Source organism: Cyprinodon tularosa, unplaced genomic scaffold (assembly GCF_016077235.1).
Source record: "Cyprinodon tularosa strain WSP-4 unplaced genomic scaffold, ASM1607723v1 ctg279, whole genome shotgun sequence".
Taxonomy (NCBI): domain Eukaryota; kingdom Metazoa; phylum Chordata; class Actinopteri; order Cyprinodontiformes; family Cyprinodontidae; genus Cyprinodon; species Cyprinodon tularosa.
This window is the reverse complement of record NW_024038984.1, coordinates 516,927-533,597: the sequence shown is the minus strand read 5'-3', so window position 1 is coordinate 533,597 and position 16,671 is coordinate 516,927. Positions and strand designations below refer to the sequence as shown.

At 38.2% G+C, this 16,671-nt stretch overlaps 1 protein-coding gene across 14 annotated transcripts in view; it reads left to right on the top strand.

Annotated features, from left to right (window-relative positions):
- The window catches only part of adgrl3.1 (adhesion G protein-coupled receptor L3.1), a 225,729-nt gene that overhangs the window by 86,490 nt on the left and 122,568 nt on the right, over window positions 1-16,671 (top strand). The window lies entirely within an intron of this gene.

Genomic DNA, 16,671 nt, shown 5'->3' with positions numbered 1-16,671 from the left:
TTATGAAGCATTCTGGTCTGAATTTATTACCACAGAAGTAAGCACTTTTCTGGTACAATATGTTAAAGGCCTTTGAATAAATAAAAAATTTCCAGAGCATTATTTAACACAAAAATTTTTAGAGAAACGCACACATTAATCTGTCTATTTAAATTCTGTGTTTCCCCCTAAAAAAATACCAGTTGCTCAAATTTGTCTAAAGTTAGGATTTTAAGCTTTTACAAAAGGATTCTCACTCATAAAAAAGAAACTTAAAATTATTAATCTATTGCTTTTTTTCCGGAGTAGAAGAACAAAATGACAGAGACTCATTTATTTTAGCCACTGGCCACTTGGCAGGGTAAGGATCTATATTAATCCTGTCAAAATAAAATGTAAGTTCTGGAAAAGTTTGCATTAGTGTTCCAGAAGTTTTTTTCAAGTTTGAATCAGTACTGGAATAAAATTAAGGCTATAAAAAAATATCTACAAAATGTGCGAATTTCCTCCATTCGTCTTTCTTTTATTCCTTTCTCACCTCTTTTCTCCATCTCTCTCTTGTGTTCCTCCTTCCTTCTTTCTTTCTTCCTTCTTTGCTTCTGTCGTTACTTTAGTCTTATTTTCAGCCCACTTTGGTTCTTTCTCTGGAAAGTTCCGCCTCCATTTTTTTCTGATCTTCCTTCCTCTACTCCCATAGCTCCTGTGTCCTTACATCCTTGGTTTCTACCACCCTCCCTTTTTCTTCTCCTTGATTCCTTCACCTCTCCATTCTTTTTGTTTTTCCATTCTTCCTACAACTGACTTCATTACATGAGTGTTATTCCTCCTTTCCTCCCTTGTATTCTAATATCCTCATATTCTTAACCTTGCCTCATTTCTTTATTGTCTCATAGCTGCATTATGTCTTTCCTTCCTCCCAGTTATTAGTGGTTCCATATTTTATTCAAACTCTAGAAGTATTAGCAATTAATTCATTCCAAATACACATAAAAGGACCATGGAGAAGTGGGATGTCTGGAGAGTTGAGGATGCAAAAGTCTGAGATGTCTCATGGAAAGTGAAGGAATCAGGTTCATAACCCACCCATCAATATTAAACCATATATGAAGCTTTGGTGGACAACCACATACAGATTTCAAGCACTTTTATTAATTTTACCTGGTTTACCAATAGCATTAATGTTATAGCCCACTTGACCAACAAGTCAGGTTTTCACCTCTTTAGAATACATTAAAAAGTAACACAAATACAAACCAGATCATAATTTATTATTTATTTTTTACCTTGGAGGAAATAGATGGTAAGAGAATACTGTAGATACTGTAGAAATATCTATAACTTTACTTATTCAGTCCTGATGTGTACATTTTAAAAAAGGGTCAGAATTTAACTTGTTAACCGCAGTGTCTTGTTTAGCTTAGCTTAGCTAAGTGGTCCAACTTAGATACTTTATATTATGACATTTTTATTACAATTTACGTAGGTTAACATCAATTTCTCATGGTTCTATTCAGCTTTTATGCATTCTAGATGTTTTCTAAAACCTCAATTCACTAAGCAACCACAGCTTGATGAAAGAGACAAGAAATCCAAATATAACTTGTGAATGTTACTATAGGTGCCTGATTCTGCACCATGAGAGGACAGATTGGTCTGAACTGTAATGGTTCGTTCACACCAAATTTGTTTTGGACGCCAAAGTGTTTGATATGCATGCAAACTCTATGGGGGACTGTGTCGATGGGTCCAGCTGTATGGTCAAGCATTGGAATTGGTGCATCCGAGCATTTCATGCTGGAGTTCAGCAATTTCAACTTTTGTCGCTGGATGCCAGAGCATCAACCACTAAGAAAAGCTGATACAGCTTCTGCAGAGCTGCCTGCATATGAAAAATAAATAAATATAAAGAGATAGAACTCCAAAGGTTAAAAAACAAAGCTAGGAGAATTGATAATGTACAAGGAAAAGAGAGGGATCTCTGATCATTATTGCTGAACTAAAACAATTTTTCTTTTAACTACGGCAAAAATGTTTATACGCAAATTAACTAAAACTGTTACAATCTGTTGAGGTAAAAATTCAACTGTATATTCTGGTACTTTCAGTTTTTACCACAAACCTTAAAGAAACTTAATGTATTCTTCCAGCTGCTGATAATGGCAGCAGGAAATCCTCCACAGGCTGGTCACTGCAGAGAGTTCCCAGCAGGGATTTTCAGCACTGCCGACCGCCGGTATGGTGGAGGTTTGGTGCTCCGAACAAGAACTGCATATTTTAGTAGGATCAGAATCCTGATGAACTGACTACACAAATGATGTTTGGATGTGGACTTTCTCACTTAGAAACGTGTTAAAACTATTTTTCCAACTCATAAAGTGAATAAAGCCAAGCTGCTCTCTAGTTTGTAGCTACAAAACAGAGCAGAAAATCAACCAGAGCGCCGAGCATCTGGAGCGTCCAAGCAACCTGACTAGCGTTTTGGCATCTAAGCATTTTTGACGAGCAAAATGCATTCGGGGTGAACACATCCAACCCCCAACATCCTATTGAGAAACTTTGCTTCCAGTCCATGTGCAGGTGCTGAAGTGCACGTCATAATAAGTGATGAAAAGAGACCTGTCTAGCAGCACTATACCCAGTTCTGAATTCAGATTCAGTCCGAGGCAGTCCCGTAAAGCTCTCCACCTCTAATAGGCTGGTCTGAGATTTACACAAGCTTTGTTCCTCTTTGGTCATTCTTGCATTTCAACTATCAAATCTCTTCCTCCATTTGAACCATTTTGGCTCTTTTGCTGTATATGCAGTGATGGCCAGCTCAAGTTTAATTTCATTAGCTGCTTCTCTGTTTACAAGACCTGCCATGCTAACACATGGAGAAAACTTGCCCCTTTGGAAAATGCTCTTAGGCTACGTTCACACTGCAGCCTGAAATACCCATATACAAACTGTATGTTATCTTTTCTTCACAGTCTGAACAACTTAGGCATGATTTTTCATCCAACCTGTATGTCATTATACTAAAAAAAGTCACTATTCTGCATCCAGCGAAGCGTAAGCTGTGAGAAAAAGAACAATAATGCAGAGAGCAGTCTTTCTTTTCGACCCTTGTGAAAATTTAGCATTTTTAATGTGCTGCAAGATGTGCCCCAGCTCTATCCATCCATGTTTACCTTCATAAACAAAGAGCTACCTCACTACTTGTGACGTCATTGCATCATCTACTGTGCATGCAGGACACTCAAGTTGTATGATAGAGTTCATGCAGGAGATCCAATGCTAGTCGCATTTATTTGGAAATGACCATGCAAAACATAGCGATTTCACACACACAAAAAAATCATCAGAACATTAAGTTTCAGCTGTGTAAACATAACCTTACTGTAGATGCTGATTGGAAACTGGAAGATCGAGAAAAAGAACTCCATTAGCAGAGAAAATTGTCATGCTAAGGTTAGAACATCAAAAATGCCAGGACTCCTGCATACGTGCAATCAATGAGTCATTTATTTTTGATACAATGACCTTCTCTGCCAGACATTATACCATATAAAAAGCATATTCTTAGAAAGATTAAAATAAAATCGGGTACAGGGCCTTTGACTTGACTTAAAGGAATAGTACACCCAAAACATGATTAGCCTTCATTTTCTACTCACCCCCATGCTGAACAACACTCTGGAGTACTTTTTTGATATCTCAAATGCATCTGGAGATCTGGGAGGCTTCTTGCTGTCTGCTGACATTCAAATAATGGAGGTCTATGGCGCCCGAGGCAGAAAGGTCTATAAAAGTCCACAAAAACGTGTCAATATTCCTCCATACTGTTCGTCCAATGTAATCCAAGTGTCCTGAGTGGGTAGCATCCAGAATTTACTCGAAACGAAGTCATTTAGAATGTTTTAGAGCATAAACAGTAGTGTATAGGATTTCCTAATAGCGCCCCCATGCGCGCTCACGATTCTACGGAAGCCGGCAGACCAAACCGGAAGAAAGTGCGCATTCAGCGTCTGCTCTGCCGATAATGCAAGCGTAGAAGAAGAAATGTGCTGTTTACCTGTGCAAAGAAAGAAACAACGAAAGAAAAATGTCTGAGGACTTCAGTGTTGAGGAAGAGCATGAGTTCTTTGCCGAGCTGAATGCGCTGGTTTGGTCTGCCGGCTTCCGTAGAATCGTGAGCGCGCATGGGGGCGCTATTAGGAAATCCTATACACTACTGTTTAGGCTCTAAAACGTTCTAAATCACTTCGTTTCGAGTAAATTCTGGATGCTACCCACTCAGGACACTTGGATTACATTGGACGAGCAGTATGGAGGAATATTGACACGTTTTTTGTGGACTTTTATGGACCTTTCTGTCTCGGGCGCCATAGACCTCCATTATTTGAATGTCAGCAGACAGCAAGAAGCCTCCCAGATCTCCAGATGCATTTGAGATATCAAAAAAGTACTCCAGAGTTTTGTTCAGCATGGGGGTGAGTAGAAAATGAAGGCTAATCATGTTTTGGGTGTACTATTCCTTTAAGTGATCACTAATCATCTTTCCCTTCAGCCTTGTTCTGATGGCTGACATCTTCCAAATGGCAGTTTATTTTGGATTCTGTCATGCATGAGGCTGAGGTGATTCTGACCTTTTGTACAGTGCCTACATCCACAGCATTAACTACACAGTTCTAGTGATAGCATTCGCTGTATGTGCATATGCATTACAGGGCATAAAAGGCGCTTTGTTTTTTTGTTTTTGTTTTTCTAAACATGTGAAAAATGTGAGATGGTGACATCCTCTAGCCAAATATTAATAATGTAACACATTTCAAAGTTTTTCCCAGTTGGAAAAATAACATTATTTTATCCGTGGCTTTTCTGACAGGCTGACAGAGACACATTCAGGTAGCTTCACAAGAGTGTGCTGTGTTGCTCTCACCTGTGTGTGTGCGTGCTTGTGTGTTGGGTGTAGGATGACAAAAAGTGAGACAAATCTGTCATTTCGTCATCAGGAGACTGTAGTGGTTGTGGTACAGGTGTGATGCGTCTGCTTCCATACATCCCCCAAGGTAGACATATACACAGACTTGTTCAAACACACAGACCTCTTGGTTTTGCTCCCTACCTCTCACTTCTGTCAATCACAAACCCTGCATCAATTTTCACTTAGTTCCTACATCCCTGCTCTATATCTCTACAACAGCCCCTCCTCTCCCTCCACTTTCTATTCTCTATGCACTTCCATCACTTCAATTGTCCATCTCCAAAGAGCCCTATTCAATATGTGTGTATAACCACATCAGGGGTCCAATAAGGCAGAAATGAGGCCAGTAGTGAAGGAATCTCATGTGTGTAGCATGGAGGGGGGTGGTGTTAGAGGAGAGAGTGGCTTTTTATCCTGTAGCAAGATATTGTAACTATACTCTGTCTGCTGTCAAATGGCTTCCCTAAGCTCCCGCTGGACATAAGGAGCCCTAAGATATCTCTTCCCTTTAGTTCTTTTATTCTATGCCATCCTGGATTTCTAATTTCAGTTCAGTTTTATTCTCAACTAAATGTATTTTAATAAATTTCTTTTTAAAAATGCATTTTCCACAATACAGTGTTCTTATTATCTGTTTAATTATTTTGGAACAGTTTTTAATCCATTTATATCATAGAAATATGCATCCAAACGCATTATTCGTGATGTAACAAACAAATAATTTGAGATATGTCTTGCATACAGTCAGCATCATCTCTAATGCATTCTTAATTAAACAGAGTGGAGACTTTGTTGCAAGCAGAAAGCATTAATATAATTTTCCGTCATGAACTGACAGCAAATCTTTAAAAACTTCTCTTGTAATCTTTTCGGATCATTTCAAACAATGCGCAAACATCTGAAAGATGCTGTCGAATAATCAGGCTTATACTATGATTTTTTTTTTAAGTTTGGTTACATTACATCAAAAACTTTTATGTATTACATTTGGTTTTAATTCTTAGGACTATAACCTGATAGACGTTTTTTGTGAAAACGTTTTCAAAAAACATAATACGTTTTTTTATTTTAAAATTTACAATGTATATATATATATATATATATATATATATATATATATATACACTATATTGCCAAAAGTATTTGCTCACCTGCCTTGACTCACATATGAGCTTAAGTGACATCCCGTTCCTAATCCATAGGGTTCAATATGACGTCGGTCCACCCTTTGCAGCTAGAACAGCTTCAACTCTTCTGGGAAGGCTGTCCACAAGGTTTAGGAGTGTGTTTATGGGAATTTTTGACCATTCTTCCAGAAGCGCATTTGTGAGGTCGCACACTGATGTTGGACGAGAAGGCCTGGCTCTCAGTCTCCGCTCTAATTCATCCCAAAGGTGTTCTATCGGGTTGAGGTCAGGACTCTGTGCAGGCCAGTCAAGTTCATCCACACCAGACTCTGTCATCCATGTCTTTATGGACCTTGCTTTGTGCACTGGTGCACAGTCATGTTGGAAGAGGAAGGGGCCAGCTCCAAACTGTTCCCACAAAGTTGGGAGCATGGAATTGTCCAAAATGTCTTGGTATGCTGAAGCATTCAGAGTTCCTTTCACTGGAACTAAGGGGCCAAGCCCAGCTCCTGAAAAACAACCCCACACCATAATCCCCCCTCCACCAAACTTTACACTTGGCACAATGCAGTCAGACAAGTACCGTTCTCCTGGCAACCGCCAAACCCAGACCCGTCCATCAGATTGCCAGATGGAGAAGCGCGATTCGTCACTCCAGAGAACGCGTCTCCACTGCTCTAGAGTCCAGTGGCGGCGTGCTTTACACCACCGCATCCGACGCTTTGCATTGCACTTGGTGATGTATGGCTTGGATGCAGCTGCTCGACCATGGAAACCCATTCCATGAAGCTCTCTGCGCACTGTTCTTGAGCTAATCTGAAGGCCACATGAAGTTTGGAGGTCTGTAGTGATTGACTCTGCAGAAAGTTGGCGACCTCTTCGCACTATGCGCGTCAGCATCCGCTGACCCCGCTCCGTCAGTTTACGTGGCCTACCACTTCGTGGCTGAGTTGCTGTCGTTCCCAAATGCTTCCATTTTCTTATAATACAGCTGACAGTTGACTGTGGAATATTTAGGAGCGAGGAAATTTCACGACTGGATTTGTTGCACAGGTGGCATCCTATCACAGTTCCACGCTGGAATTCACTGAGCTCCTGAGAGCGACCCATTCTTTCACAAATGTTTGTAAAAACAGTCTGCATGCCTAGGTGCTTGAATTTATACACCTGTGGCCATGGAAGTGATTGGAACACCTGATTCCAATAATTTGGATGGGTGAGCCAATACTTTTGGCAATATAGTGTATATATATATTATACTGTATATTATATATATATTATACTGTATATTATATATATTATACTGCTATACTGCTATATATTTTTCATTGTATTTATTGGTGGTGTGGTTGAGCAAGTCAATTAATGTATAAACATGAAGTGAAAGTAGTATGGGGTAGAACAACTTATCATTAAGAGTAATGCTCAAATGCCTTTGACGTTGGCCCTTGAATTTGACTGGGCCATTTAAAGAGTTACTATATGCTTTGGTCTGAACACATCCAATATGAGCTCTATTAGCGTCAGTGTAGGGTTGTTATTGTTCTGAAAGGCAAGCCTACACCCCAGAGTTTAATATTTTCCAGACTCTAGCTTCCCTGTACCTCCTAAGGAAAAGGATCTACACTGCATGATATGCCACTACCATGTTCCCTAGTGGGAATGGTGTTTTTAGGATGAAAGGCTAGTGGACTCAGTTTTCTAACAAGATAACCTCTGAGACAGTTATTACATTATATCTGCGATGGACTGGATACCTGTCCAAGGTGTACCCTGCTTCTCGCCCATAGACAGCTGGAGATAGGCACCAGCACCCCTCTTGACCCCGCTTCGGATAAGTGTTATGGAAAATGGATGGATGGATGGATGGATGGATGGATGGATGGATGGACAGTTTTTACAAGCAGATTTTATTTAGGGACAATACAAGTAAAAGAGGCTAAATATGATCATCATGCTACTTTTAACCTCATTTGACCAGCTTCCCTCTTTCCCCTTCTGAAAAAAGGAGTTGCCACAGCATGATGCTACCATTGTGTTTCATTGACAAAATGGAGTGTTTAGGGGGATTTGGAATGTAAAATCACACAAAGTTTTAAGGAAAGGCATAAAATTCCATATTGAATTGGAAACAGAACTTTTTTTACTTTTAAATAAAAGCCAGATTTGTGGAGTGTGAGAAAATTGTTATTGTAGGGTTTGCATTGTGAAAGCTTTTTGCGCACCCTGTGTCTGCTTTGTTTATGAAGCTGTTTGTTCTCTGAGTTCTGCTGAACGGCCAGACTGTGTACAAACAGGGTGAGTTCTGAAGATGGCTGCAATGGATTTTATTAAGGGGCATCAAAGTTAAATTATGCAATGGGTAAGTGGTTGTATTGTGACAAAATCTACAAAAGATCAAGGGCACTCGAGCACTGTTCGAGGTAACTTTTTGTGTGTATGGGTGAGTACAAAAGTTTTTTTTTTTTTTATTGTCTGGATGTTGCTTTACAGTCTGAGAGAATAAATTCGAAGAAAGTCTGTAAAATTCACACATCCAGTCCATATTGCACTGTATGCTTGGAACATTGCAAAACTCTCCAAAGGAGGTCCACCAAGAGATTTTCTTAGTATTCTTCACCATCTGGCTTCCTGCTGGTGTGAAAAGAAAAACCAAAAGATTGTTAGTAATGTGGAGATGAAACATATGACCTAACTGAATACAATTTGTGGTTGTAATATTTGTCAAAATCTAGGCATCTCAGTGTATTTCTTGAAGATTATGAACAACCTGACAACCTTACAGCACAAAGCTCCCTTGTTTGAATCTCAGCCATGACCGATCTGTACTCTTGCATCCTCTCTCCAAAGACGCCTTATATTGTTTATTGGACTCATAGGATTTCAAACTTTGTTCAAATCAATCAACAAACAATTTATTTGGATATACACTACAGTGCATTTTCTCTCTTTTAAGGATTTTATGAATAAAAAACACACACACAAAAAAAAAGGGCCTCAATTTTCGAGATAAATTTTGTATTAAAGGCTAAAATTTTATCATGGTTTCTATGGTATCTTGCAAAAATTAAAATACAACTTACGTATGTTAGTGATTTGTATTCATACCTCTGAAAATACTAGATTTTAGATGTATTTTCAGCCATTCACCAGCTATTGGTTTGAAGCATTTGATTCTATGATTGCCCCTTATTTAACTAAATTCATCCTTCCATCAACTCTTGCAGCTGTGTTGTTCCGGCTGAAGACAAGCGTTCCTATATCATTTAGCTGCGACCATCATTCCCACAAAGTAGAGACTTTGTGCAGGATGATGTTCTTTACATAATAGATATATTTACACAAAGGTTGTCTGGAATCTGAATTCATGGAATCAATAGACCTCAGGAAATGGACTGTGTGGATGTTGTTTATTTAGGAAGCTTAATAAAAATGAAATGTTTCCAGCTTTAAAGCATTTTTAAAAATATTTTCACTTTACATTACAATTATTTTGTTGTTTGTGTTAGTCTGTCATATAAAATATGACATAAAAATGTTTTTTTTATGGTTTAAATAAAATAATAAATAATAATAAAGAAAGAGGAGCTTCTAAGAGACTGTAACTTCTAGCCTTGCCAGGTCTGAGTGAATAATATTTTGTCAAATGTCATAGATTTATTTTTTTTCAAATAAAACTGTATGTTCTGTTTTTTAGACATGATAATAATACGGCACATCGAATTTACCCGCAGTTTTTTTCACTGCATTACGCATTTAGACCTGATTTCACTGACTTTTGTTTCAAGAAGTCTCGACACTCCCCTCATAAATTACAGCCTGAAAAGCAGAAATATTAATAATTAAAAGATCCCCAAAACAGGAGAAACCTTTAAAGGCAGGTTATAAATTGTTCACAGAAATCAACAGTGTTGTTTGCATGGAAATCTAAGAAAAGAAGCACAGTCTGCTTTGTATATTTATTTAATGCAGGCATCCGTTCCAGACTATTTTGGATGTGCTGCATGCTCATATTTCAGACGTCTCTAGGAGGGAATATTTATCGGTCCGACCGTAATGAAATTTTTGTTCTTAATGTCGCACCCCTCTCTGCCTCTCTTAGAAACTTCATCCCAGTAATGATAAGTTCTACATCTCACATATTCTGTAATTATTCTATAATATTGCTTTTACTGTCTACACTGTTTTGCTTTTTTTTATTTTCTTATGTGCAGGCTGTCACACATGTACAATGCTCATTCTATTTCACATCTGCTCACACACATGCATGTGCTCAGACTGGAATGTTGCCAAACAATGGCTGTGTCTGCCATCAACAGCCTGGTCGAATCAGTCAGAGGGTCCGTTATGTCTACACAAAACACAGAGGCAGAGAAGAAGGCAGGAAGGGAAAAGAGTTCTACCAAAGCATCACTGACAATAACAACAGCGGCTTCCACTGCAGTAACACAGCCTTCTATTCCTGCTTGCAAAATATCGGCTCTGTTAGTGAATGGTTCGTCTGTATGGAAGCCGACAAGTCTGTATCCAGGGTAAAACCTTCGATTGATGTGGTCATGCTAATTGAAATAAACAAACAAAACTGAGAAAAAAAAAGTAAGGTGCTGTATTGTTTGGAAAGGTTGTGTGTGGATGTTCGTGTGCCCGTTCCGTGCATCAAACATTCACTTTGAGTTTTTGCTGATGTTTTTGTCTTCTGTTTGGCTGCAGTATGGACATATTTTGGTTAAAAAAAAAAAAAAAACAGCGATGGAGGTACAGGGGACATAAAGGAGTCTTTTTTTGGATCTGAATGTGGTACTAGCTCAGTTAGATTGGTGACGTCAGCTCGGGCTTTACTGAGGATGGAGGGATTGAGAGAGAAACAGAGGGAGGCTGAAGATGACGCCCTGAGGGAGTCAGGGATCAGAAAGGTATTAAGGGGAGGGAAAGAGAAAGAAGAAGGCAGGGAACGCAGGCAGCAATAAGAGGCCTACCACATATATCTGGGTGTGACTTCAGAAACTGCAGCTAAGTGGGTTTAGGGCAGATAAACAGAGAAAAAAAAGGTCATTTGGAACAAGAGACCAAGAAGGAGGAACTAGGAGGAATAATTCCTTGGCGGGAAGGATGAAGACAAAGGCAGAAAAAAATTGGTTTATTATCATGGCTTAGACCGTGGGGAGAAGAAAAAGAAAGGTGCTGCAGACAGAAATAGACAGTGAGAGAGAGGGAATGATTGAGGAAAGATATAGCGCACAAGGGATTTTGTCAAAGCTTTGGTTTCTGCCTTTTCTTTAGTCAATAACCTGTAGTGCTTTATAATTGCAATGAAGCCTGTTTTTTTGGGTGGGGGTTTGCTTTGTCATAAAGAAGAACTATATGCACAAAAATGTAGGACAAACAATAGGAAAAAAGATGTTGTACCTTTTTTGGCCAGCTCAATTTGAAGTTCTGTTCTGTCCAGCTTTTTCTTAAAACACAAAAAGGTTTTTTGTTTTTTTTTCTGCTAAGTTAAAGTGGGACTCACCCCTATGTAAACAGATAACCCTGCCCACGGAAAAATATTAAAAAGAAGCCTCTGAGTAGTAACACCACTGATAAATTATGAAAAAATCTTTCAAGATGGAGGAAATCAAGGTTGGGAGATGTTTTCTAGTACCCAGTAGCCCAGAGCTGTATCATTTACTTGCTTCTAGGCTCTAACTTAGCCATGCCCTGACAGTACTGTTGAGGTGGGCGAGGATAAACTTGATGACTTCCTTTTATATCTTAACACTGGGCGATCATGAAAAAAGCATGTGCCAGTGATGATAACCTTTGCCAGCATCTTAAGTTTAAGCCAATTAAAAAAATAACTGCAACAGTCCCTGTTCAACCCTACAAGGGCAACACTAAGATGGTTGCAGTACAAACAGTGCAGAAAACAAACAAAAAACATGAAAAACATGAAACAGAAAACATGAAACAGAAAACATTAATTCAAATCAGTTTAATTATATAGCACCAATTCAACACATATCAGCTCAAGGCACTTTACAGAGACAATTAAACCAGATCATACAGTCAGATTGGTTCAGAGTTTTCTGTCCAAGGAAAATCAGTTGATTGCATCGACTAATTGACTCAAAAGCAATTCCTCACACCAAGCATGCTTGTAGTGACAGTGGAGAGGAAAAACTCCCTTTTAACAAGAAGAAACCTCCAGCAGAACCAGGCTCAGTGTGAGCGGTCATCTTTTTGAATCAGAGATACAAAAAGCTACTGTCAACCCGCTTAGTGTTACACCCTAAAGAACCAGTGTATAGGCAACAAAAACCGACACTGAGGTGAGTTTGTCTTATAAGTAGGGATGTGTAAAACAGAGCCAAGGCCTGAAAAATCATTGTGGGAGCCCTACATATCACACAAGATAAAGAAATAAAGAGGGTTTTGTTTTACAAACACGCGTTGAATCACATTGGCTGAAAAAAAACTAATGTGGAATTATCCCGAGTACGTCCGAGCTAGTTCTGTTGGATTTTATCTGAAATTATTTCCTTCTCTTTTATAATGATAAACAATTTGTCTTACTTTTATCGACTATACATATTCACATTCCCTATCCTAGAGCCTTAGTCTGGAAGATTTTAAATTAGGGCTGTTTCATGGGGAAAAAAATCCTCTTGTCAGCAGGTGCAATGACATCATTTTTTGGAGGGGGATAATCATGATGAAAATGTCAGGTGATTCAATTGCATTTTGTACTTTTATTCGCTACCATGTCCCACATAGATGTGTCCATTTGCAGGTGTTGTGGGGAAACTTGTGTCAGCATGTTACTTTCGTGCCATTCCCACTCCTCATTCCACAAGTTGCGCTGGTGACAGGTGACCGATGATGAAGCCACCGGGGCAAGAAATTAAAAAGCACAGAGGCGCGAAAAAAGAAGGCAGCGAGAGAGGAGGGACATGTATTGTTATTAGAATATGACAGACATGGCAACACTTGCAGTTTTGAACCTTTTAAACTCTAATAACCCTTCACTTGACCAATGACAAACTGGTCAGCAGTAAGCACTGTGGATGTGACAGTAAGTACTTTGCAGTCCCGGTTCCTGTTCTCACTCATAAATATTGAACTGGAAATCAAATTATGTCTCATGTATATTTCATTATTCTAATTGTTGAATGATACCGAGAGAAAAAAGAGACCTCAGGGATCCAACATGCTCATTAAAAAAAATCTCAGTGGGAGAATTTGACTGCTTCTAATGTAAATGTCGTCTGTTTGACAGGTGTGCACAGAGGGAAAGCAAGATCAGTTTAACTAATTGAAAGGGAATATTCAGAGGAGAAAAGATAGCTAATAACCCTTCTTAAAATATTCATTTTCTTCTAATATCTGTCCCTTTGTCCGCAATTTTTCTCTACATAGCATACTCTTCATGTGTTTTATTTCAATAATTCATTTAAACCAGGAAGTGCCATTGAGATAAAGTGGCCCTTCGATGTGAAGAGCATTTTTATGTTATTACGTATATCTGTCAGAATGAATCATGGGCACCAGCAGGGCCCCCTACAAATCACCTTTGCTTGCTTGCGTAGCTTGTTTAATTACACCTCATAAATTCACTGTGTGCATTTTTATCATTGCTGTACATGCTTGTAAACATGTATGCTCACAGGCCAAACAAAACCAAACCTGCTGCCTTCCATTACCTGCTTTATTAGGAGTGAGGGATACTTACATTTTGTGTGTCAGAGGAGAGGGCCCTCTGGTGATTGGAATTAATTATCTTGAGTCTGGGTCAAAATACTTTTAAAGGGATAGGTTATTGTTCTTGCAGAACACACACACCCACCCACACACACCCTAAATGTGTCCTTGTGAGCAGCTCTCCAGCAGCCAACGTGGGCCACCTTGTGTTCAAGTTAACTCCACGATTCCATTACTGTAGCAGCAGTATTGTTTGCTAAAATAAACAGAAAGGCTTTTAAAAAAAAGGCTTTAAATAGTATTTGAGTGTCAGGGTAAATATAGAGGAGTTTACCATGAAATCATGAACCTAAATGTTATCCCTCAAACATGTCAAAGGAACTGATGTAATTGAACTTTATAAGCTCCTGACTGACAACATTATGTGTACCTGCAGAACAGGGGGGCATTGAGATAAAAATAATATATAAAAGAGATAGGCAAAAATAAATTATTTGATATTACTAATTACGAGCAGATTTAACATTTGGGCTACATGCCAAAAAGCTGTATTGAACTCCTAGCACAGCTTGTTTCACTGAACACCCATTTGGGTACTTTTAAACACCCATTTTATAACCCAGGGCAGTGGCTTTTACAGTCAGTTGCACTTTAATTCTTGAATTTTCTTTTCTTTCCACATTCCATGAAGTTTGTTTGTTTATTTAAAAATTATTCCCAGACTTTATGTGACCTCTTTAGACCCAAGTTGCAGTACTGAGGGAGGAATTTTATTTTATTTTTTCCTTCAGTTTCATCATTCTAAGTTTCTCAGTGAACACAGGGACATGTAACATCTAGAGAAACATACTAATCTTAACTAAAAGCTGGTTTATAAATCATTTCTATGAACCACAAACAGGGTTACAACCTCAAGAACTTAAATCAGAAAGTAAACAATCTTACTTTTTTATCTACTGAAGGCAGAGATCTCAGTTTCCAAAATCTAAGTTTTGTCACAATCAACCCACTCTACCAGATGCAAAAAAGAGAACAGAATAATCCCTCATGTTTGAAAAACATAATAAAAAACTTTCTTACAATAGTAATTATTTATTTTTTTGTCCAAATCCTTCCAGCTTTTTTTTAGAGGCTGCTCTGTAAACAAAAAAATCATGTGCAAAAAAAAGAATTGCAAAACAGACGAGACCAATCAAACCGTTTATTGAACATGTGCAAGAGGAAGAGGCACGGAGTCTGAAATTGTTGTGAAGGGAAATGATGCTTACAGTGGTAGTTAAGGGTCAGCCGTTCACAGTGGGTGGTCCATCATAGGGGGATAGTATCAAGTCTGTCACCAGACAGTCTTAACAAAAGCAGACACAAGGTAAAAGGGTCGCCCCCATGGGGAATGACTGAATTAACTCTACAACCATAAGTCAGACAGACTTGAAATGGTTGCCTATCAGTGGTGATAGAATGAACCCTCTAAACGATAGGCCACACTAGTAAATACTTATGGGATTCCTTCAGTACATAGACTGTATTTACCTACAGTATGTACTATGTACCTATGTCCGTTTGTTCCCTGTCTGTGTTAGTCACAACTAGTGATCAGTTAGTTCAAAACACCTTCATCTCTTACCATCAGGTGATTAGTAGAGCTAATGTAGAAGTTTTAGGCATAACTTGATTTTTCAAGCAAAACGAGGGCCATGTGTTAAATTTGGCAAATCCAATCTAGAACTAGAGCTCTGAGGAAAGCTGGTGGTCATTTAAAGCAGTAGCACACTGGGCATCCACGCTCAGATGCTTTACACATCAGACCATTGCATGGGTGGTTGGTTTCGCTGGTTAGATTACATGCGGTTGAACTTGAATAGTATCCAGAATAGAGTGTGTACCACAGAGGAAGCATTTGCATTAACTGAGGACACGCCAATGCCATCAGTGCACCTATGCCAACACCCACATCTACACCAACCATCATGCCATGTCGCTAATGAACAGAAAGAAAATGAAAATATGCTCCAGTTGGAGTCAAAAACACCTATTTTTTGTCAATTATTAACATTCTTTGAAATCCAGAGGTGGGTATTTTAAAGGAATTTTCAACTTGTTTTTTTAGAAATGTAATTGAATTTAGTTTTTTGTCTGTTAAAAAAGAACACAAGAAATCGCCCTTTTTTGTAGGCAGTGCCAAAACGTGCCAAACTGTACCAAACAATAAAATGCCAGAGTCTGTCATTAATAAAACTTCTTTAACTTTGGATGTAGGATTTTCTAATAGTCTTTAGCATTTATGTTATATCTCTCAAAGATTTTAAAGCTAAAACATTTCAGCTAGGTAAAGCACAATTATATAGCGCAATTCAGTACATGGACATTTGAAAGTGTTTTTCTTTAGGATTGCCTTCGACTATTCTAGTTAAATAGTTCAACTGAAACATCATTAGTTCAACTTTTTTATTGTTTTTTAGTCCAACTGTTTTTAATTTTTTTTTTGTTTCTGCATTTTTTTTCCCTACTTGCTTTGATTCTGTTTTATTTTCCTATATTTTAATCATGTAAAGCACTTTGCATTTTCTTTGTACTGAATTGTGCTATACAAATAAATTTGCCTTGCCTTGCCTTACAAGAATAAGATAATAAAATAGAAGAAAAATAAAAATAGGATGAAAGCAAATAAAGTAAAATAAAAAAAAAATGACCACCATCTGATGATAAGGTAGTCTTCTGATGGAATCTACTAAGTGTTAGTTTTATTTTTATACCAAGCTCATTTAGTGGCATGTTATTATTAAACACAAACTTCCTGAGAACTGCTTGGGGTTTAAGAGGCTAAAAAAAAACAATTTGTTTTATGATACTGTATATATCAGGTAATGTGGCTTTTGCAGCCTTCATTAACCTTATTGTTGATGTCTCTTATTTATCTAAAAA